General features: G+C 48.1%; 1 long non-coding RNA gene across 1 annotated transcript; it reads left to right on the forward strand.

Moving 5' to 3' along the window:
• Positions 1-5,545: 5,545 nt before the first annotated feature.
• On the forward strand, positions 5,546-15,771 carry LOC121038219 (uncharacterized). Its single transcript, XR_005794237.1, has 4 exons — positions 5,546-5,739; positions 13,439-13,537; positions 13,629-13,730; positions 15,692-15,771. It is a non-coding gene; the product is annotated as an uncharacterized LOC121038219 (long non-coding RNA).
• Positions 15,772-23,228: the final 7,457 nt, after the last annotated feature.

A 23,228-nucleotide genomic window follows, 5' to 3' on the forward strand; every position in this document is an offset into this window, starting at 1 on the left:
CTAGCATAGGAATCCAAAATGGTACAGTGTGTGAGGTTCTTCCAACATTAAATGTATACCTACCTCGGGCCCCAGTCTTTCTGTCCCCAGGTATGTACCTAATCATAATAACAACAAACAACAACAAAAGCATATGTCTCTACTCAGACTTACACACAAATGTTCATTGCAGCTTTATTTGTAATATCCAAAACCTGGGAACCACCAAATGCCCATCAAAAGTTGGACAGATAAACAAATTTTATAACATTCATCTGATGAAATACAACTCAGCAATAAAAAGGAATGGACTCTTGAAAGACACACAGGTGGCATGGATGAGTCTCAAAATAATTATACTGAGTGAAGAAAGGCAAACCAAAAAAAAAAAAAAAGCATACATGCTGCATGATTCCATGTATATAAAATTCTAGAAAATGCAAACTAACTTATTGTAATAAAAAAGAAGATCAATGGTCATCTGGGGAAGAGAAAGGGGCAGAGATGGGGAAATTACAAAGTGGTACAGAGAAACTTTTTGGTGTCTGTATCCTGACTGTGATGATGTTCTCATGGGGGAGAGATATGTCCAAAGTAATAACTTGTACACTTATGCAACTTATTGTACGTGCAATATACACATACATATGCAACTTATTGTATGTCAGTTCTCCCACAATTTAAAAAGTGTATGCCTTTTATTTATTTATTTTTTTTAACGTTTATTTATTTTTGAGACAGAGAGAGACAGAGCATGAACAGGGGAGGGTCAGAGAGAGAGGGAGACACAGAATCCGAAACAGGCCCCAGGCTCTGAGCTGTCAGCACAGAGCCTGACGCGGGGCTCGAACTCACGGACCGCGACATCATGGCTTGAGCTGAAGTCGGACGCTTAACCGACTGAGCCACCCAGGCGCCCCAATTCTTTTATTTTTAAGGATAGTTATAAAAATGGAATTTGGTGGTCAGTCAGAAGTCTCCTCCACATACAGTTTCTTTGTGTTACTTTCACATTAAGTTCTGGGAGATTTGGATGAGAGGAAGAAGGACTATGAAAGGAAGACTCCTCTTGAGAAATAAGGCTTAAGAGAACCATCTGCAGCTGTGGCCCCAGCTTTTGGCTCACGTGCTTCTCCAGCACCAGCCAAGCTCCCAACTCTGGTCCCAATCCCTTACAGCGGACACACCCCATTCCGAACCGTCCCATTAAAATCCCCACCCACTACCAATCCATAGCACCAACCACCGGGAACTTTGGCCTCCAACCTCAGCCCTGCCTGCCAGACCACACCTTGCACGTAAGCCCTCCTGGCACTTCAGTTCACGTCCACCGGCCAAGTTTTTAGCTAGGTAGATGCTGACCTGGCCCGCTGGGTCATTTCACTTTCCCCGACCTTTCCAACAGAGGGAGAAAAGCTATCGTATCTGCATCACACTGAAAACTGGCTGAAGACGTTTCCCCCGAACTTCAGGTAGCATCAGTGGGACTTTCTCTCCCAAACCCCTTCAGAAGGCGTTTTCAAGTCTAATCCCTTTTGCAGCGGCGTGCTCCTTGCCGACAGCACTGCACATTCATTGGGGCGATACTCTGGAATCTTCCTATGTGAAAGACCGAAATAGATAAACGCATCATAAAGGAATTCTAGAGGGCTTGGGCGTGATGATTCTAAGAATTTTATCCGTCCACTTCAAGAAATTTCTTCTGTTGAGCTTTAGGATTACTACGGAAACAACCAAGGCTTTTGCCGATTTATCCCAGAATATTATCCTTGTTGGGGCACAGTTGTGCACTGGTATTGTCACTGCAAAGGGGTTTTTGTTTGTTTGCTTGTTTGTTTCGTTTTTTGCTCTGAATGGCTCAAAGTGGGATACCGGAACTAAGTTAGAAATAAGCCTGTATAAGAATGAGCAGATTTAAGGATTATAATTGGTTCTCATAAGCTCAATTCAGGAGACCTGGGGGAAGTGATCTTCATCTTCCAACATGTACTAAGGCATAACCTGAGAGAGAGAGAGAGACAGACAGACAGACAGGGAGTTGATCAGTGGAAACAGTGCCAACTAGAGTAGATACTGATGAATTAAGGAAATGCGTGAGAGAAAAGACAAAACATAGAAAACGCCAGAGGTTTGCTAAATTGAATTTGGGGACAATGAGATCAGGGCTCTCCTGTTGACCGAAAGCCTTACCTCTTGGGTTCATTGGAGCAGGATTTGCAAAAACAAACTGCAGAAAAGCCTTTTCTTTAGCCAGAATTCTTAGTAGGCAGTCATGTGGGGGTAATGGCTCCCTTGTCTGCTCCAACTCCCTCCTCACGTTCAGCCCCTCTGACTTCTGCCTGAACGGAGAGCTCGGTGAAGTCAGTGGGGTCGGGGAGAGGGAGCCTCACTTGTAGTGGCACCTCTGTTCTGACAAAGGCCCTGGTGTCTTACCTTTCCCTGCATGGAAGGAGGCAGGAAGGGAGCTGGGAGTGATTAATGTCAGGCACTGTGCTAGGTGATTTCTCCTTCAACAGCTAACTTAACTCTTAAAATGCCCCCATGCGATGGGAATTATCAACCCCACTTTCACAGAATAAGGAGCCGAGGAGAATAATCTACACGATATTAAGCCTCAGGAAGGTTGAGGACGTTGCAGTAACTTCATAGCTACTCTGCGGTGCACTGGAGATTTGTTTCCACATCGGCCCCACTGTGGGAGCTGACTCCTCAGTGGTTTTGAACCCTATTGTACAAGGTCCAATGTCCTGAATTATGACAGTCAGGTACTTGGTGATAAATGACATCCAGGTCTCGCAGGACGAAGGAGAGGAAAGGAGAGACCTTGATTCTGTCTGCCTCAGCTCACTAGCACATTCTGGTGTGGAGCCTTCCATTTTCAGGTGACTCACAAGAAAACAAGGTCAAGTCTACTTCTTTTGCTATAGACTCTTTTCTTTTTGTAGTTTTTTGAGATGTTCTTGTAGACCGAGAGTTTAACATGTTTAATTCCAGCCTAGAAGCCAATGAAATAAAAATAGCAAAGCAAAACTGACTGGCAAATAAAGGAAATTAATCTAATAACAGATTTTGTTCAGTCTCTTGGGGCCTGCCCCGACGAGTATTCCCAAATACTTTTGGAGTGAGAGCATGGCCACTGCCAGAGTAAAAAGCCTCTCGATTACGGCTGCAGCAGGCAGAAACTATTATATGTATACACAACACTGGCACACAGCTAAACTACACTTCCCAGCCTCCCTTGCAAGGAGGTCCAGCATCAGTCCTGCTCTGGTCAGTGGAAAATGAGCAGAATTGATATGCACCAACCCCACGTCATAAAACCATGTGCAATTTTCCATGTGCTTTTCTCTTCCTAGCTGGCTGGCATGTGTCAACTCTGGGGACCACCTTGGGAGCCACAAGATGCAAGACGCCCGGGCACTTGAATCACACCAAGGAGGAGAGCTGTCCAGCCAGAAGTATCAGCCTTGGACCGTTACAGATCAAGATAGAACCTTTGAGTATGTAAAGCTGCTACGATGTGGGGATCTTCCTGTGGGAGCAGCCAGCACTCTCTTAGCCAATTTTCCAGAGCTTTGGTTCTGCTCACCTTCCCAGAGAGCGTGATGTGAACCCCAAAGCACCAGACCCAGGAGAATGAAAAGGAGGCTTCCAGAGAGGCAAGCCTATCTACTTCTGAGCCTTCAGGACTTTTCTTTCCTGCAATTTGTGTTCCACCTCCAGGAAGTGTGGAGGGATCTTGGAAACCATTTTCTTTATATGACTTAGAGAGCAGAATTCAGTTGTGGCACCAAGAACATACTTCACTGAAGGGTAAACTCATAAAGTGAAACATTTGTTTTCAGACTGATTGTGGGAAGAGACCAAAGTAATTAGCCAAAAAGAGTGAACGATAGGATTTTTATGTAGTTTTGTTGCTGTAAGTAAGTAGGCAAAACAACCATTGCCTACCAGAAATCCTCAAAAGCTTGATTTTGTGACTACAGAAGAGGTATGTGTGCCCGGAATCAATTGTTTGGGTGCAACGTGACTTTTTTTTTTGAGGTGGGAGGGGAGGAGGGCGAGCAGAGAGGGAGAGAGAGAATCTCAAGCAGGCCCCATGCTCAGGTTGGAGCCCAGCACAGGGCCAACCCCACACCACGTCCCTGGGATCATGACCTGAGCCCGAGTCAAGACTCAGATGCTCCACGACTGAGCCATCCAGGCGCCCCAACAATGTGACGGTTTAAAGTGCTTGACAGTGTTTAAAACACTTTTTCCTTTAAACACATTTAAATTCACCCTTCCCTCAAATGGGTTTAGTCCGGTAAACACTACCTGTAATTATCTGAGCAACAAGCCAGTTTCATTTCGGCTCCTGTCAAATACTACACATGTCCAACGTGTGGCATTACACTTAGGAGGTTTATGGATTGGTATCCTTCGTAATCCATGACGGGGGTGAGGTATGTGATTGGAAGGAGGTCTCAACCATCGTTAGGTGATGAAAGGGTTGGTGTGAAAGGTATGTCTTCTCCAAGAATGGAGGAAATCCCTGAAAGAGAAGCAAGCAATGAGGTGCCAACTCGGGACGAAAGGATTTATACCCTTCGGTGCAGAGCCACTGCAGGGCTCTCAACGCTTGACCGGTTTGCATCGCGTAGGCAACCGGGGATTGTCACTGAAGCATAATTTCTCTTTGTCAGGATGCAGAAAGTGAAGATCAGGGCTCTCCCCAGGTAGACTCATGCACCTGCCGAAGGACAGGAAAGCAATGAGACGATCTGAGTACGCTGCCTGCACACAGACCCAGAAGACGTGTGAAAACAAATAGCTTCCCTCTCAGTACGCTGGGAAGACACCCGAAGGTGGCACACTGGACCTTCAGAGCCAAAGCCAGCATAAGAGGACCTGTGCTCTTTAAGAGCACATAAGAGGACCTCTGCTCCAGGTGTCTTTAAGACGCTGCCATTTGTGTGCAGCTGGCCCTTTAAAAAGAGCTCGAGGCCAGAGAAACCTCATCCAGCAGAATTATTCAGTTTGTTTTAGCAACTGCTTCCCGAGCCCCGTCTCCCATTACTTCATCTGCATTCCCCAGATGCTGACCCTGTCCCCTCTAAGCCCACAGCATTCCCCCCACCCCCGCCCCGCGGAGGCTTTCATAATCTCCTAGGGGACACTCCCAGTACCGAGCCCTGGCAGCCCCACAGGATGCCACCTCTCAGGTCACGGGTGGAACCTGACGCCCTTCCCCAGCTTCTCTCGCTGCAATCCTACCTGCCCCAGATTTCAGGCCTGCGTCAGAGGCTGCTACCGGAGGAGGTAGGGAGGTGACCCTGTTTGGTCCTGCCCAGGCTGAACTCCTCCGGGCAATTTCAGACAGCTGTCCAGGTGTTGCTTAGTAAGGTTGCATTTAGAGGACTGTCCAGCAAGGACTGCCAGGGTCTCCGAGCAGTGGCTCCGAGCCCTGTCTCGTCAGTCTTTGCTGGACGGATGAGTCAGCAACGTGTCCCTCTTCACACTCTCCCCCACCAGTGAGTAGCGCACTTCGGGGACGTCTTCCCGGATTAGTTAGAGCACTTTTGGAGGCAAGAGACAGAAGGCGGGTTCAAACCAGCTTAAAATAGTTTATTGGCTAAGAAGTGAAATGGAATCCAAAGGAGTAGCCGGACTTGGGCAGAGCTACGTCCAGAAGTGGTTCAAACGCTATTGTTGGGGACCTCTCTCTCTCTCCACCTTACAAAGAGTGAATCCACTGGGGCACCTGGGTGGCTCAGTCGGGTAAGTGTCCGACTTCGGCTCAGGTCATGAGCTCCAGGTCTGTGAGTTCGAGCCCTGCGTGGGGTTCTGTGCTGACGGCTCCGAGCCTGGAGCCGGCTTCGGATTCTGTGTCTCCCTCTCTCTCTGCCCCTCCCTCTCTCTCTCGCAAAATAATAAGTAAACATTAAAAAATGGTTTTTTAAATAAAAAATAAAAACAAGCAGGATATCTGTGAGGGGTCGACCCTTAGCAACACAGGGGAGGGAGCCAACGTATCCTGACAGCTCGGGGAGAAAATGTCTGCAAAGAAGCCCCACTGGCCCCCTCCAGGTCACGTGCTCATCTCTGAACCAATCACTGTGATTAGGCAGGCCCGGGCCCACAGGCCCACCCCCGCGGCTAAGGTAGGGGCCAGGAGCTGCCATCGAAGCACATTGAAGGGTTTTCTCTGCAGAAAACGGGGCTCAACACTAGCCTCCACTTTGCCATGACAAGTCATTTTCACACCTTGCCTTGGTTGCCATGGATAACCGCCCCTTCCCCCTTGACACGCTGTGTCTGATGTCCAGCACAGCCCATGCTCCTCGTTTTCCTTTTCACTGAGCCTTTTCTCCCCAGCCTTTTCCTGGCTTTCCTCATCTCCCTGGTCTCCTCGTGCTGCAGCCCTGAAACTCAGGACTGACCTCTTTGTCTCTGCTGCCTTCCGTGTGCACTCCAGCGGTAACCTCATTCAAGCCTGCGGCCTTATATGGCATCTATTCACTGCGGGCACCAGATTTGTATCCGACTGCTGTCCTCTCCTGAGCCCCAGACTCCATTTGGAGTCCTCCCCCACGAGGGTGACCAACAGGCATCCCCGAGAAACACTTCCAGCACTGAGCTCTTGGTCGGCACCCCCAAACCGCTCTGCGACCCCTTCTCCTTGCCCTTGACGATGAATCGCTCCATTCGTACATGATCACAGTTGCCCCCAGATGGGCGCCTGCCCTTGCCTCGTGGCTCCTGCAGTGTTCACGCAGCTCAGCGGTCAGAGTGAGCCTGTGAACGAAACCAATGACTTCCTCCAGGTAAGATCCTGAAGTGACTCTCAGCTCACCCAAAGTAAAACTCTTAAGAGTAGCCTGCAAAGCCCTACCTCCCCACACACCCCTCCCCGTTGCCTTCCTGACAGTTGACGGCCTTCCCCCCACTGCATCGGTTCAAGCCTCATCAACTTCCTTGCCATTCTTCTCATTCACCAAACACAATTACACCTCAGGGCCTTTGCACTTATCGTTCCCTCTGTCTGGAGTCCTCTTTCTCCAGATACCTACACGGCTCCCTTCTCTGGGGGAGGTGATTTTGTCTGTGTGCCCGGGGCTATGTCCCCACCACCTAGTGCTGGTATGATAAGCCGTCAACAATTTGATGAGTGAGTGAAACAGAGTGACTTTCTCAGTCCTTCAGTCTGGCCCCCACCGGGGCCACCCTCTGGTCTCACCCTCTGGGTCTCCTTTGCCAACAGTCTGTACGTGGAGACCAGGAGGCAGCACAGACTCACTGCCCGGGTGGAGGCAAGATGCCAGCATGCGGCCAAGAAGGGTGAGGCCAGAGCCCAGGGGGCAGGTGGGAGGGTTGGAGAGCAGGGAAGATGTGGGTGGGCTGTGACATTCCACTCGTGGGACGGGGCCCAGTGATGGCTAGACAGGGCCGGGCGGCGGAGGCTGCGGTAGCCGGTGGGAAGCTGCGAGGCCTCAGTCCTTTGTTCGGCCGGTACACGGAGGATGCCAGGTCCGGGCAGGGCAGACGAGGGGGGAGAAACCATGAGACACACTGAGGTCAAAGTGGATAAGAGCCAGAACACAATGTCCAGCAAACCCGGCCATGGAGGCAGGCAATCTGTCATCCTTTCCAGTCAGGGCTGATGGGAGCTCTTGGAAGATGCCAGGCTCTCCCTGCAGGGCCGCGCCTTCTCTCACCTTAAAGGCTCAGCTCCTCATTTCTTTCCTGTGACAGGCTGCACCTCTTCAGGCAGAACCCCTGGTCTGGAGACCCCATAAGGGTCGCCTCCACTGGCCTGGCCCACACCGGCGACAATGCACCACGCTGCCTCCCCCAGCTATAAGGCAGGCCACCAGCTTCCAGGCTCCCCAGCACCCAAAGCAATTTTTTTTTTTTTTAGCATGATAGAATTTAAAGGCACCTTAGAGACCTTCCAAGTCCAGTATCCTCATTTTATCAGTGGGACACCTGAGGCCCAGGAGGCCCAAGGGATCGAGTCAGCTGGCAAGGGCAGCGCCCAGGGAGGATGGCCGGCCGAGGGCTCTTTTGCCAGCAGTCTCCATCCCCGAGGATGGGCTGAGCCCAGGCCAGGGCTGGTTGCTTTACCTGGGAACTAGAAGCTCGCTAATGCTCCAGGAATTTGCCGCGTGGTGAGTGCAGGAGTGCGGCTGACCGCAGGGGAGGGTGTTTATACCACCCTCGTGCTCTTCCCTCCATTCCCCATTTCGTGATGGGATCGGGTGAGGTCACTCCTCTGCCTGATGAAAATCTCTGGCCCTCGCCAAGCTGCTGTGCTCTCTAAGCTCATTATCTGACTGGCTCATACTTTCCCAGGGGTTGCAAGGAGGAGGAAAGGTAATTAAGTGTTTTGCTTAAATGGCCTTTTCAGTTGACAGAAATAGCTGCCCAGGGATGCGGCGGACGCTCCTTCCCGATTCTCTCCCTGCAACTGGCGGGCGGCAGGCCGAGCACAGGCACCCAGGGCCAGGGAGGGAACCAAGGACAGTGCAAAGGCCAGACGGCCCAAGGCCGCTGCTTCCCCCACGTAATCACTAAAGTGGATCCTCTGCAGGCAGATAATGGAGAAGAGTAAAATAAGCCCAGGTCGGCCTTCTCCCCTCGTGCAGGGAAAGCCTCCGATTCCTGTGCACGTGTGACCTAGGGTGCCATGTGTGATCAAGCAGGGTTCTCTCTGGCCTCCCATGGCCCTCTGTTGGACCAGCATACTGTGTCCAAGTCTATTCGGTGACGTTTAATGTCCCTTTACAGCACGGAGCAGTCACTACTGCTGAGAGAATGTGTTCTCTGGGGAGAAATGATCCTACCATATGGAGCTCTTGTAGGTGGGGGACGCAGGCAAAGTTCAAGGGTGCATCTCCCCGAGACTCCTTGAATAAAAACGTCAGTCATCTGTGTCCTCAGACAAACGGGCAAAATCAGGTTTCCACATAAAGAATTTGGATGCAAAGAGGGTCATTATGAAAACACACAAGGAAAGAAAGAAAGGGCAGGTGGAAGCAGAAAAAAATAAAAAGAAGAATGTGACTTTCTGATGTCGGAAACCACTGATAGGGCTGCAAGGAGCTGCTTCACTCAGACCACAAGGAGTTAAGTCTAAGCAAGCAGCACCTACTGATAAGTCCAGGGCACATTCAGCATTATTGTGTTAAAGAGAATAGCAGTCTTATTACAACAGACAGTTCCATGTACATTAGTGCCCACACAGTGTCACCTGGCTGTGAATTCAGCAGGATTTTGTTCACAGAATAATACAGTTTTACCATTGTTCCAGGTTAGAAATACACATTCATTAATAGACACAGTATCTCTGGCACGTCTATGCGACGCGAAGTCCCAAAAAAGACTCATTATGGAATATGGCCCCACAGCCAATAATGGCAGTCATTATGACAATGTGCATTAATATCAAAGGATCTGTGATTCTTTTTACATTTTTCCCCCCGGTATCATCAATCTCTAAATTGTGCATCTCTCTTGGCATGATCAGGTGTCCTCATAGCCTCTATCCGTATGCAAAATTTCACTGCAAGTTGTTAAAAATTGCAGAAGACATGCCTAATTGAATGTTGGTTAGCTACCATTTTGCTTCAAATTGACCCTCAAATTGAGTCGAGGTGACTCTACTCTCATTTAGTGGTATTTAGCCCAAGTCAAATCAATCAGGTGCTTCAGAATTTATACGGAAGACAAAATCTTTCCTTTCTGACATGGTTTGGGGTGGCCACCAAAACTGGGGAAAGGACAGAAATTGACACATACAAGAAAGCTCAGTGGGAGAAAAAAAAATGACTGCCAAATTTGTGTTTATTACTATAGAAATTCCTAATCTTACCCACATCCAGTTTTCCCTTCCTCTTGTAGGTGGGCGATGTGATAAGCCCTAGCACGTGAAACAACAATAGAAATTGATGGTTGTTTCCGGGCCCGGGTTATAGGAGAGTATATGACACCCATACCCTTTCTGTTCCTCTTCTGCAATATTCTTGTAAAAATTCAGCGAGCCATATATTTCAGAGTGCTTTTCTGTGCATGCATTGTGCATTGATTAAAAAAACCATAAAAATGAGAGGTGATCCTGAGTAAATTTTGCCCTCCATGGTACCCTTCACTTCTAAAAATTCTGCTTTCTGGTGGCTCCATTCACCAACATTCTTATTTTTGTTGATGGGATAGTGAGCAGAATGTCTTCTCCCCAGGCCCAAGGGCCAATGGAGGGAGAAGATCAGAGCCTCATCAGAGTTTCAGGTGTTTGGGATTTATTGAGGAAGTGCCTTACAGAAAAAACTGGTGAGGGAGGGGGTGAAGGATGGCTGGGGTTGGGGTAGAGTTGAGCAAGGCTGTTATCTCAGGACAGTCTGTCCTTGACCTAATCTGTGGTAGGGGGTGAAGGGAGCTCCAGAGCATAAACAGAACTGCAGAATTATCGCTTCCCACATGATGCAAAAGATCTTGCCTTTCATACCCCCTTTTTCAGTTAACCATTGCCTGTGGGCTTCCCCATCCTGGGAGTCAGTGAAAATTTTCTTGGCAAGGCTGTCCCCATCAGTGGAGGGAAATGTTTTAGAGAAAGGGACAACTGATACCCATGAGCCACTGACCTACAGCAGTGGGGCATTCGGCCCAGGACAGTGGATCTGAGCACGGCAGCACAGAACATACTACAGTCCACCCCTTTCAGTATTCACTTCCACTTGCTTCTCACAGCAGTGCACTCCATCCAGGCATGGATTTTTCAGGATTTGTGTCACAATTCCTAAGGAAACTTACAAGAGGATTGTTGGTGGAATGAGTTACAGCCCCCATGGCTGCAGCTGGTCCCAGGGCCATACTTAATCACCACCGTTGCCCTTCTCTAGCACCCATTGTAGATTCCCCTCACATCTGGGTAGCACTTCTGTGGTTCTAGCTGATTTTCATGCAGGATCTAAGTTCTTCTGAACATGCCTTAATCGGGCCATGTTTCCTCTACTTGCCCAATTGCGATTTAAACTGAGCCTGAAAGCACCAAGAGTCACCACAAGGGGATCATCAAAATGACAAACACGTGGTGCCCACTTCTCTGCATGTACCGGCAGTCCCTCGTGACGGTCAGAATCAGTTGTTCCTCCTCGTGTGGTGCATTTTTCCTTGCCCAGTTGTCTATTGTCATAAGGAGACCATGTGACCAGAGAGGCAGCTATAGCTTTACCAGGACCCTTACTGTGTTTCTTGGTGTTAGCAGCCACCTCTAAAAAGTCAGGGTATCTAAAATTGTGTAGATAGGATTCTAGCTCAGATCAAGTCAGTGATGATGATGGAAATGATGATGAACAAAGCCTGTCTATTTCCTGGTGCCATGCTTTTACCTCTTACGGATATAGCATGTAAAATAGCATTAGTCTAAAAAGTCTCCTGGATCTTGAAATAGTGCCTTAACTCACACAGGGTGTCACCTCCAAGCTGGTGACTCAGCAGCTTTATTGAAAGCCTCTTCCACTGTTCTATCAGGTTGGCAACTTCTGAATGGTGTGGTATGGGGTAGAATCAGTGATCCCATGGTCATGTGCCCCTGCCTCACCTCCTTTGCCATAAAGTGAGTCTTTGATCTAAAGAGATGCTGTGGCAATCCCATGTCAGTGAATCAGACTCTGCCTGAGCCCTTGCAGAGTGTATTCGCCAAGATCTTGTGGGCAGAAAAGACAAATACATATCCAGAGTATGTGTCAGTCTTAGTGAGCATGAATCTCTGCTTTATCTAGGATGAGAGGGGACTTATATAATAGCCTTACCACAATGCCTTTCTGGTCTGCTGAAGGAACTCAGATTTGACTTTCAATAGCAGCAGTAGCTAGATCCGCGTCGGTGAGAGCAAATCCATGCTGTTGGGCTCATGTATAGTCTCCATCTCTGCCTTCAGAATTGTTCCATTCATGAACCCATTGCAAGAGCAGAGGCTGACATCAACTTCCAACTCATCCTATTTGTTTGTTTGTGTGGCACTTCTGCTACAGTAGGTCTTGGTGTGTGGTCATGTACAATACATGGAGATCTGGGCCACCAACTTATTTGTGTCCTATGACCTGCTCAAGCCGAGCCCAGGATGTACCACTTCCATTCTATAATGGTTTGCTGCTGGGCCTGTTTGACCTTATATCTTGGTTGGGCTGATAGAACCCAGGTCATGTTAGGTAGCTTGGCATGTGCTTAATTGATATCTACTCCATATTGAGATGTTCTTTCTCTACCAGTACCCAATAACAAATCAAGAGATATTTTTCAAATGATGTATGATACTCTGCTACAGGCAGTAGGGCTTGCTCCAGAACCCTGGAAGTCTGTGCTGGAATTTTCCTTTGGGGGCTTGGAAAAGCCTCCAATCAGCAGCCCTTTCTAACCAGATACCTGTATGACCATGAAGTCTGCTGGATCATATATTCCAAACAGCGGGACTGCTTTTACTATAAGGACTTTTCTTGTTCTGGGTCCAATGCAAAACTAGCAACCTTCCATGTCACTTAATTAGTTAGAGAAATATTCTCAAGTATATAATATACTACTCTCAAAACCCAAATGGTCGGGGTGCCTGGGTGGCTCAGTAGGTTGAGTGTCTGACTCTTGGTTTCAGCTCAGGTCATGCTCTCACAGTTCATGGGATCAAGCCCTGCATCGGGCTCTGTGCTGACAGTGCAAAGCCTGCTTGGGATTCTCTCTCTCTCTCCCTCTCCCTCTGCTCCACTTCCACTCTCTCTCTCCCGCTCTCAAAATAAATAAGTAAATAAATAAGCTTTAAAAAATTAAAAAACAAAAGGTTTAACAATGGTCTTCCTTCTTTCTTAGCAGCAGTGGGTTCAAGGCACCCACTTTTCCCTTACTTTGTCCTTATTAAGAACAAGTTACCTATGGGGCGCCTGGGTGGCGCAGTCGGTTAAGCGTCCAACTTCAGCCAGGTCACAATCTTGCGGTCCGTGAGTTCGAGCCCCGCGTCAGGCTCTGGGCTGATGGCTCAGAGCCTGGAGCCTGTTTCCGATTCTCTGTCTCCCTCTCTCTCTGACCCTCCCCCGTTCATGCTCTGTCTCTCCCTGTCCCAAAAATAAATAAACGTTGAAAAAAAAATTAAAAAAAAAAAAAGAACAAGTTACCTGTTTCTTACTTTGGGGAGCCTATCCTGGCACACCCCAACCCACTGGACACCTATCATCTTCAATAGGTGGGTGCGATGGGTCCCTGAATCTCTGTAGGGTTTAGTTCTTACCCTCTGGAGAATTTATCTTTCCAAGGTATTCAAAGTACTTGTCATAGTGGATCAATATTCTTCAGAATGTCCAGCCGATCCGGATCTTTCAGACTATATTATGACAGGGTGCAAGAGAATCAATATATCCTTCAGACTAGATCGTGATTGTATACTGTTGTCCCTCCCATTTGAAGGCTAACTGCTACCCTTCCTCTTTCCTTATAGAAAAGAATGCACCATGAGATGGACCAGAGCTATCAGTCCCATAAAGGCAGGAATCAACACTAACTCAGACCTGTAACCAACAGCCTGTGATCAAGCTGGGTATAACCTATTCCTGAAAGTAAATTGCTTTAGGTTCCTTTAAGGAAGTACTGAGAAATCACTACTTTATATATTTGCCTCTGTGTTGCAGAATCCATTCTTAAGAGACTTGATCTTCAATCACTGGGCGTCTCAGAACTGGCTCCAGCTTGGAACTTGGGCAACTGATCATGAGTTTCAACTGGGACCTCAGGTTTTATGTTCTCTTCTTCGTCCTCATTCTCTTATGATGTCATTATTTATCAACTACTGGATAACTTATGATGGGTGCTAGATGTTGGAGATGTAGGGGTAAAAAAGATACAGCCCACAGCCTTCTGGAACTTTTCCCTTCCAACTTCTTTTGATTACTTTCTCTTAACCACATAGGCTAAAAGAACCCAATATGTAGATAGAGAATGTTGTGGATTCTTAACAGCTAACATATTTGAAAGTCAAAATGACAATAGTTAGAAAGGTTAATATTGAGTAATTACTAAAGTACTTTCCCTATATTATTTGACTTAATCCTCAAAATCTTATAAGAGAGATTTCCTTACTTTGTGGGTGGGGAAACTCATACTTACAGAAGTATCCAAGGCTCAACCTGTCTCCCTAAAGCTGTTTATGATCAAATGAAAACAAAAAAAGAGATTCCAGCTAGTTGTAATTTGGATCAGAGGAAGGCAAATTCCCCAAAACTCTTAATTCACCCATCCAAACAAGTTTTTTTCCTCTTATGATTCAAGCCAACCTGGGAATGGCAAGAGGTTCAAAATTCAAGAGAGTGTCACCTAATTCAAACATTTTTCCCCGGGGAAACACGTACCACGTACTAAGCCCTAGAGAAAAAGAAAAAATAAAAACCCCCCACCATACTGTACTGAGGGAGCTCAAAGCCTGTTGAGATAAACTTGCACATACTGAACAAGTAATGAACCACAGAAGGCTCAAAGATCTTGTTGCACACTGTCTTAACCCCGTTGGGAATCATGACAACACTTCAGTAGGTTTTGACTGGCATTTTAAAAATTAAATAGAACATAATTAAAGAGAATAGTATTAAGGAGAAAATACTAGGTTGCATCTCTTAAAGGAAGGATACATATTGTTTTTGTGGAATTTTATTACTTTGTAATATTTTTTAACGTTTATTTATTATTGAGAGACAGAGAGAGTCAGAGCATGAGCAGGGGAGGGGCAGAGGGAGAGAATCCCAAGCAGGCTCCACACTGTCAGCGCAGAGCCTGATACGGGGCTCGAACCCACCAACTGTGAGGTCATGACCTGAGCTGAAATCAAAAGTCAGTCGCTTAATCAACCGAGCCACCCAAGCGCCCCTACAACTGCCATTTTTTTATTCCCACCGGCCACCATTCTGATTGACTATACAAAAGTCCGGAACTTCTTCCTTAGCAATCCATTCTGCAGCATAAAGTCTCCTGGCTTGAGAATTATTCCCATAGGGGTCAAAAAGGTATAAAATGAAAAAGAGGAAGTGTCCAGGCTTTCAAAGCATTTTTTATCCAGAAAGTGCTCTATATGAGTCGTCCTTCATGTTGAGACAGCACTCCTCTTCCCAAACAGTTCCGAGACCCTCACCCTACTTACCATCGCCTCCTGTTTGGGAAGCACCAGCAAGGATCCTTGTTATGGATTCCTCAAGGCCCCAAGTCCTGAGATGAGGCTGGGTTAAGTACAGCCTGGAGAAGAAGGATACTCATGCTTCTCGCCACCCCAAGAAGCTGCAATCCCAGTCACAAAGCATGTCCAGAGCAGGTGGATTTATGCTCGGCTCATAAACTAAAACTCTGAACTGCTGGAATGTTAGGAACTCAGGTCACACGGAGCAACTAGAAACACGGTCAGAACCGATCTGAAGAAGGGGCGTTGGAAAAACAGTTCCGGAGTCTGGCCCAGAACTTGTTTGTGCTGTGTCCTCACCCAGAAGTTTCTCTTCCCCGCCCCCCACTCCACACCAGCCTGGCCTCTCATTCTCAGGCCTCAGTGAAATGTCACCTTGTCAGAAAGCCCTTCTCTGACCACCCTGCCTGAGTCACGTCGCCCAATCGATGCTTTCTCAGCGCATCCTCCTCTTGCCCTCCACAGCACTGATCGCGGTGAATAATTATATGCTGATCGGTATGTTTGGTTGTTTAATATCTCCCTCCCCAGGTGACTGGAAACTCTGTGACAGCCTGTGGGTTCACCCTGGACACCTGGCACTCAGAAGATAGTGGATGTTTATTGAAGGAGTCAATGAGTGGGGCGCCTGGGTGGAGCAGTCAGTTAAGCGTCCGACTTCAGCCAGGTCATGATCTCGCGGTCCGTGAGTTCGAGCCCCGCGTCGGGCTCTGGGCTGATGGCTCAGAGCCTGGAGCCTGTTTCCGATTCTGTGTCTCCCTCTCTCTCTGCCCCTCCCCCGTTCATGCTCTGTCTCTCTCTGTCCCAAAAATAAATAAATGTTGAAAAAAAAATTTAAAAAAAAAAAATATGAAGGAGTCAATGAGTTCCGTTTATGAAATTGTAATTTTGTTCCCTGTTACTGGCCATTAAGCAATTGGTTTGCTTTCGAATTACTATTACCAAAGTATCAAATGTATATCTACATCTACATCTATATCTATATACTCCTGTTTATAGCAGCATTATTTGCAATAGCCAAAAGGTGGAAGTGACCCACCAGTGTCGACCCACCAGTGAACACCACTGACAGATGAATGGATAAAATTACGGTTGTACAAACAATGGAATATCATCAACCTGAAAAGGAAAGACCATGTGACATGTCCTTGGATAACCTTGAGCACATTTGGATGGGCCAAATAGGACAAATATCGTCCTATTCCACCTGATACGAGGCACTTATATTCATAGAGACAGCGAGGGGGAGTGAAGAATGGGGATTCGGTGTTTCAGTTTCAGTTTGGGAAGATGAGAAAGTTCTGGAGACGGATGATGGCGATGGTTGCACCGTAACGTGAATGTGTTTAATGCCACTGAACATCACACTTAAAAATGGTTGAGATGGTTAAATTTTGCGTTATGTGTGTTTTACCATAGTTCTAAAAACTAAAATTAAAAAATACATCAAAAAGTGTTAAGTGTTTATTACTCGTGGATGCTTTGGGTATTGTGGAAAAACAGAGTGTATTCTATGTAAACGTTAATGTGTAAGTATTGAGAATGTTGGTCACATACTGAATGAAAGTTTTGTATTCTGGCTGATTTGGGTGGAGGTTTCCTCTCTTCCCTTGTCCGATCGGGGAGCCTCTCCATATAGCCACCGTGTGTGACGCACTACATACTGACCACAGACCACACACGACACATGGCAGTATTTAGAAATACACGCTGACTGGATGGCTGGCGGAACAGCAGGACGCACGCGGGTGCGGACAGGTGGGTAAAGAGAAGGGAGTCCGTGATAAAAGACATTGTTCGAAAGCGTGCTAAGGAAGCTAACATTCCTGTCCTAGATTCTGGTAGGATTATTTCCTGAAACCGCTTCGATCCCGTTTTCCGGTGAGAGGATTTAACAACGACTATTTTCAAATAATCAAGTTTGGGGGAAATCTTAAATAAGAAAGGTCGAATTTTCTCTTGTATTTATTTCCGAAAGAGGAATCACACATGATTATCATTGTCACATTTGACAGAAAAACTAACTGGGGCAGGGAGAACCCAGTACCGTGCTTAAGAGCGCGTGGCGAGGAAGTAAGGGAGCAGGGGCACGAGTGGGATTCCACGTTGTTAACCAGTGAGTTCTACAGCTCTCTGGAAGGGAAGGGAAGTACAGGGGAGGGGAGGGGAGGGGAGGGAAGGGAAGGGAAGGGAAGGGAAGGGCTTTCTAATTCATCTTCTTAGAATTGAAAAGCCAAGTCATATTCAACTATTGGTCTATTTGAATGCTCATGTTTGAATACAGACAACACCTCGGAGACAGGCTTCTGCGTCTTCTTCCAGGCCAAGCCCGAGTCTTGCCAAACGAAGTGTCCTCTGGTTTCCCCAGCCGCTGCCCCTCTGCAGCTGAGAGCCCGGCCAGAGGTGCCACGACACACGCTGCCTCACTCACTCTTCCTGTAACAGGGGATCACTTCCCTTAACACTCCACGGTTTCCAGAAGGCTGCATTGTTCCCGCGTCCCATTTTGGAGTTCCAAAAGACCTCATTTCCTCTGGTTGTTCTTTGGCCTTCCCCGGTAGGTGGGAACCAAACTCTTCCGTTCTCCTCTGCTCTGTTCACCGTCTCCTAAAGAGCCTTACAAATGGTTCTTAAGGTCCTGAGACACCAGCTGCGTGTGGGTGTGTTGTGTGCTGTGCGGGACGGGGCAGGGGTGGAGGTGGCCACGAGGAGGGAAGTCCCGAGAGGGAGGAGCGGTACAAAAAAAAAAAAAAGTCCCTGGTGACTGTGTCTAGACAATGTCACCTTCCCCTTAAAAGAACTCATGGGGGGGCGGGTGCCTGGGTGGCTCAGTCAATCAAGCATCCGACTTCAGTTCAGGTCATGACCTCACGGTTTGTGGCTTTGAGCCCTGCATCAGGTTTTCTGCCGTCAGCACAGAGCCCGCTTGGGATCCTCTGTCTCCCTCTCTCTCTCCGCCCCTCCCTTGCTTGTGCACACGCGTGAGTGTGCTCTCTCTCTCTCTCAAACATAAATAAACATTAAAAAAAAAAAAAGCATGCATCAGGTGCACCTGCGAGCGCCATTGAACTGAAATCTGTTCCAAGAAATAAGTTGCCTTATTGGTATCGTGAAACCAGTTTATACGTAAAGGTAACATTTAAAAAAAAAAAAACAACAACAACAACAGGGGAGCCTGGGTGGCTCAGTCAGTTAAGCTTCCAACTTCAGCTCAGGTCACGATCTCGCGGTCTGTGAGTTCGAGCCCCGCGTCGGGCTCTGGGCTGATGGCTCGGAGCCTGGAGCCTGCTTCCGATTCTGTGTCTCCCTCTCTCTCTGCCCCTCTCCCATTCATGCTCTGTCTCTCTGTCTCAAAAATAAATAATTAATAAATAAATAAATAAATAATTTTTAAAAAACACAATAATTTTAAAAGAAGAAAAAGAATCTGAGGGGGGCACTTTACTCTCTTTGAGATGTAATTTGTCACCATGGCTAGGGCGTCTGCTTCGTCTTGATGCTTTCACCAAGTCCAAGGAAGGTTTCCCGTGCCTAAGAGAGATGGTACCGTGTCACTCCGGGCACATACCTGTGGCCCTGTGCTCATAGCGTACCCTAACCAGACCTTCCTTTTTCCCTTTTCTGAACTCTGGCCGTCCCCTGACAACACGGACTGGCTCTTGGTGACGGGGAGACAGGTCGGGCATCGGGGGACCTGCCACAAGGAAGCCGGAGCCACTGTACCAATTTGTCTTCAGGATCAGCTTCAAAGCACAGGCAAGCTCTCTGCGAGGCAGAGGTATCTTCGAATCACTCTTACAACTTTTAAAAAGAGTAAAACAAAAAAACCTAGAACTTCAGACTGGCAACAGCAAACAATAGAAGGAAATGATGAAGACACTGTGACTTTTGAGCTCTAGGGAACGGGACAGCTTTAGCCACAGAGGAATTTCAGACTCTCCCCCTCCTCCACGCCACAATCTTATCAAGGTCAAGGTAGGAAACCGAAAGCTACAGTTTTCCCTTCAAAAGAAAACACCGAAGACCAAGAAGTCCAGGGGCTTTTTTTTTTTGCTGGATGCAATTTGCATCTCTCCTTTCAACCTTCAAAATAAGCAAATGTCAAGATATTATTCGCAAAGTCAGACAACGATAAACGAACTTAAGCTACATGTTCAAATGATATGCTCAATGCTTTCCTTCAACTTCTAGACTCCCTTTCCGATGAAGTATCTCTGAACCTAAAGCACTAGGGTCCAATGATTTGTCTGCAAAAGTGGACTATATCTACCGGCCAAAACATCTGGAAGCTCAGGGAAAGTTGTGTATGTATCATATCTTTATCCAATGTATCTTGAGTTTGGGGACCTCCTGGATTTTTCTCTCTTTTTCGCAAGTCCTCTGCTTCTTTTATCCAACCACCAGATGGGCTTTCCCTCAGGAACCATGGACTACTGCACGGAATACAACTGGAACAACTGAAAATAAAGTCGCACTCAAAGTTACACCTGACGCTGGCCGCCGCGTGATGTGCAAGCTCCCTAAACGTCCTAAGAGAGAGCAACTGTTAGACAACTGACAAAACTTCTTAACCAATGATTCTTGGTGTCGCAAATGTTGAAAGGTCATTCCCGGTTTCTCAGGCTCCAAGTAAAGGATTGCTGGTTGTTGAGGCCTGGAGCTGTGGACCGGGGCTCCAAACTCTCCCCTTGAACTTGGGAATGATAGAGAAGACCTTGCAGAGCTGACCCAGCCCGAGGAGCAGTGAAGGGACTACTTCTCCATCTCAGGGACCCCACGTCTCTCAGACAGAGGTTATTTGCAGGGGGGTGGTGTTCACTCCTGAGCTTCAACTCAGGTCATTTGTTCCATGACCTGGTTCATGTGTCAAGGTCGGCCCAGCCCTGATGTATAGCAGAAAATACAGCTCTCTTTCAGCAGCCTGAGGGAGCTCCTCGCTTGAGCATTAAGCAGGGGCACAGAATCCACTGGAGGCAGAAATGACACCAAGGCTGAGTGGTCTCACCTGAGCTGCTCTCTCTCTCTCGCTTTTTATGTTCACCCCCACCTGAGGTTTTCAACCAGAAACTCTTAGAATGTTCCAGATGTTGGCTGGACTGAGGACAGCTCCCCCAGGAGTTCCACAAGTGCCTGGAGGCAGGGGGACTGAGGAAGGATGGACCCACACTCACCCCTCTCGGGTTTCCTTCCTCACCCAGTAAAGAGATCTGTAAGACAGGCTCCCCGTTCTGGGAAGCCCTCTCTGCTCTTGGTTCTCTCCCAGGCTCCTCCCCAGCCATCCACTCGTCCTCCCCTCTCTGAGGTGTGCCTCAGGAAGCTCTCACTTGGTCAAACCCAAGTTCCCATATAAAGGAGAGAAGACAGGAGCTCATTCTGTTGCTCAGAGACACACAGCAACGGCACGACCCACGCGTGGTTCTGGATGATTCTTCTGATACACGCCCCACCGGGGGCGTGGATACTTCCCCACTCTCCACACCGGGCTCGGCCCTGTGACTTGCTCTGGGCCATGGAGTGTTAGCCCACACAGTGCAAGCAAAGATTCTGTGACTGCCTTGCTCTCTTGCGCTCCCGCCATTGTCATGAGAAGGACAAGCCAGGGCTGGCCCAGAAGGAGGCTCAAGGACACCAGAGCCAGAACCATTGCCAGCGGGAGCTCAGGCCCTCACACTCGTAAGAACTAATAAAGCACTGTTGTTTTAAGTTCTTGAGTTTGGGGGAACTTTGTGGGCTAGCGGTTTGAGACAAGAACTAACGGATACATCCTTTTGGGTTTTCCCGTCTGGGCCTGCAAACTTCTTGCACCGCAATTTTCCTTAAGAATAGAAGAGGCTTTAGAGACATTTAAACGAGAAATAAATAGCTTTTCACTCATTCTCAGCCCTTCCTCTGTGGTCTCGCCTTCCCATGTCACATGACGGACTCGTAAACGGCAGAGGGGCTTACGCACAAAAAGGAGCAACCCTCTGGCTGCCTTCACTCTTGTCCCGCTTTTCTTTAGAGGCGGGAGGCCTGCCATCTGTCCCTCAATCCCTCAAGACCTAATTGGTGATTGACGTCTCCTGTCGATAGCCATCAGCCCTTCGGCCAGCACCATTTTACTGCTGGACTGCATCACACGAATTACCCACACGGGGTGACAGGAAGTCGCTTCAGAAGGAGATCCTGACCCCACGGAGGGGCTATGGAAGACAAGGTCTCGAGACCCTAGAGGAGCCACAGCCCGTCACCAAGCTGGTTCCATCCTCTTCGGGTTTACTCTTCGCCTGGGAAAATCGCCCGTTAGGCGCTTAATGATGAAGACCACGAGGCAGAAGTGCTGTAACACAGGACTCAGCACCCCCACCTGTTTTGCCACCCTGGACGTCCTCCCGGCCCCCAGGGTACAAGCTGTCCTCTTGGGAAGGAAGCAGGCCTTCCTGATAGCATCATCGCGTTGTCATCCTCGACGCCACACGCACGTCCTGGGCTTGGGCTCTGCTTTCTGGGCCAGCTATTTCTGGCTGAGTTGCACAACCGGCTCTCATACCTCGCTCTCTCCCCGACACACAGTATCTCTGAACCTGTGTCAAGATCAGGTGTCTTTGTCTGAAAACCAAAACCTCCCACTGCTCCTTGCCTCCGTATTTTATCTTATTTTGTCTCCTTGGCTCCTTCCACCCAAGCCCAGGAGACGCTCCGCCTTCGATCTTCTCTATCACGAAATCTTAACTTTGCATTTTCCCCCCCACTGTCCGCCTTCGTTTTGAACACGTGCCAATTAGTGTTTTCTTGCTTCACCTGCATTTCGCTCCTCCCGAAAGCCCACCTGTTTCTACAAAGGATTTCAGCGGGAAAAGCCACGAATCGCCTTGTCCCCATTTTGTACTGGATTATTTGTGTCACTCACGCTGTTAGATTTCACGTTCCTCAGTGGCCAGGCACTGTGCAATCGCTTCAGTTTGTTTCCTCTGCTGTGTGGTTCTATGTCCATTTACTACTCCAAACAGAAAATAATGAGAGCGCAACCGTGTAAAACCCCAAGGAATAAAATGGTGATTTTCTTAATAGGTACAGAGAAGGATTGGGACATCGTGGATTGTTTTGGTGGCTTTCACCCTCGAAAGTGTCACAGAAGCTGCCCCTTTAGCACTTTGCTCTGGACGAGTCCTAGTGTGGAGCTGGATGGAGCTGGAGGGGGGGGGGGTTGGGGGTTGGGAGGGCAGGGAACCCAGGAGGAGGGTGGCCTCTGGGTGGGGAAGGGTCCATCCCTGGAAAGATGGTACCAGAAGTCCATGCTAACAGCCCAGGAAATGCATACTAAGTGTGGTGTGGGCTCCCGGTGACCAGGCTTCCCACCAGGACAGTATGTCAAGGGGGGCAAGGCCAGTGGGCATCATCTGTCTCCCCTCCCGTGACCCTTCTGCCCCTACTCCCACCCCTCACCTCCCGAGCTATTTGTCTTCAGCCTGAGGGCTGGCTGCCCAAGCACACTGCCCGGTTTCTCCATGCAATTCTGTTCTTGCGGAATCTTTCCTTCCTTCATGTCGTTGACATCCATTTCTACCAGCTACAAGAGCTACAATTTACTGAGTCGCTCAGAACATCATAGACTTGGAGCTCACATACCCTGGAACTTACATAGATGATCGCATTTAATCCTTGAAACAGCCTTGCAAGGAAATAGGGGTTATTATCATCTTGATCTTACAAACTAGGAAACGAAAGCGCTGAGAGTTCCTGATTTGCCCAAACTCACGAACCTCGCTGACATTTGGGGCCAGGTAGCCTGACTCTCAAACCTTTGCCTTTGGGTTGCTCTGCACCCTTCCTTCCTGGTGGCGAACTCAGCAAAGTATTTAGACAGTGTAGCTCAGCAATATGAGGACTTTCGGGTAGGGAGGGAGCTACCTTTTTAGGGAGGGACCTTCTCAGCACCTTGGAAAGCCTGGTGCCTGGCACATAAGCATGTGCTCAATAAATATATCTGTTGGATGAACAAACGGACACCTTGTCAGCAGCCACCTTCTCCGATGCTGGGCAGGATCCTGTCCCAAAGTGGCTTTGTCAAGATATTCTAAAAGCCCCA

The sequence above is a fragment of the Herpailurus yagouaroundi genome, unplaced genomic scaffold (genome assembly GCF_014898765.1).
Source record: "Herpailurus yagouaroundi ecotype Mexico unplaced genomic scaffold, PumYag 165, whole genome shotgun sequence".
NCBI classification, from domain to species: Eukaryota; Metazoa; Chordata; class Mammalia; order Carnivora; family Felidae; genus Herpailurus; species Herpailurus yagouaroundi.